The sequence below is a fragment of the Eimeria mitis genome, genomic scaffold (genome assembly GCF_000499745.2).
Source record: "Eimeria mitis Houghton genomic scaffold, Emh_scaff715, whole genome shotgun sequence".
In the NCBI taxonomy this organism is placed as follows: Eukaryota; Apicomplexa; class Conoidasida; order Eucoccidiorida; family Eimeriidae; genus Eimeria; species Eimeria mitis.
The window spans coordinates 9981-10297 of NW_013575209.1; positions in this window are offsets into that span (position 1 = coordinate 9981).

The window sequence follows — 317 nt, forward strand, 5'->3', positions numbered from 1 at the left end:
GACCTGAAATACCCACTTAAGGATTTCATCTGGGTATCTTTCCATATCTGAATTCCCCGCATAAGGGTTTAGGATTTAGGGTTTAGGGTTTGATGGTTTAGGGTTTGCAGCGATATGCTTGTGCTATATCTGTTTAGGCCCATGAGGGTATAGGGTTTAGGGTTTAAAGTTTAGGGTTTAGGGTTTACAGCAGCGTGTCGTTGGTATGTCTCTTTATGCTCATAAGGGTTTACTAGGGTTTATGCTTAGCATGCATATATATATATATATATATATATATATATATATATATATATATATATATATATATATATATA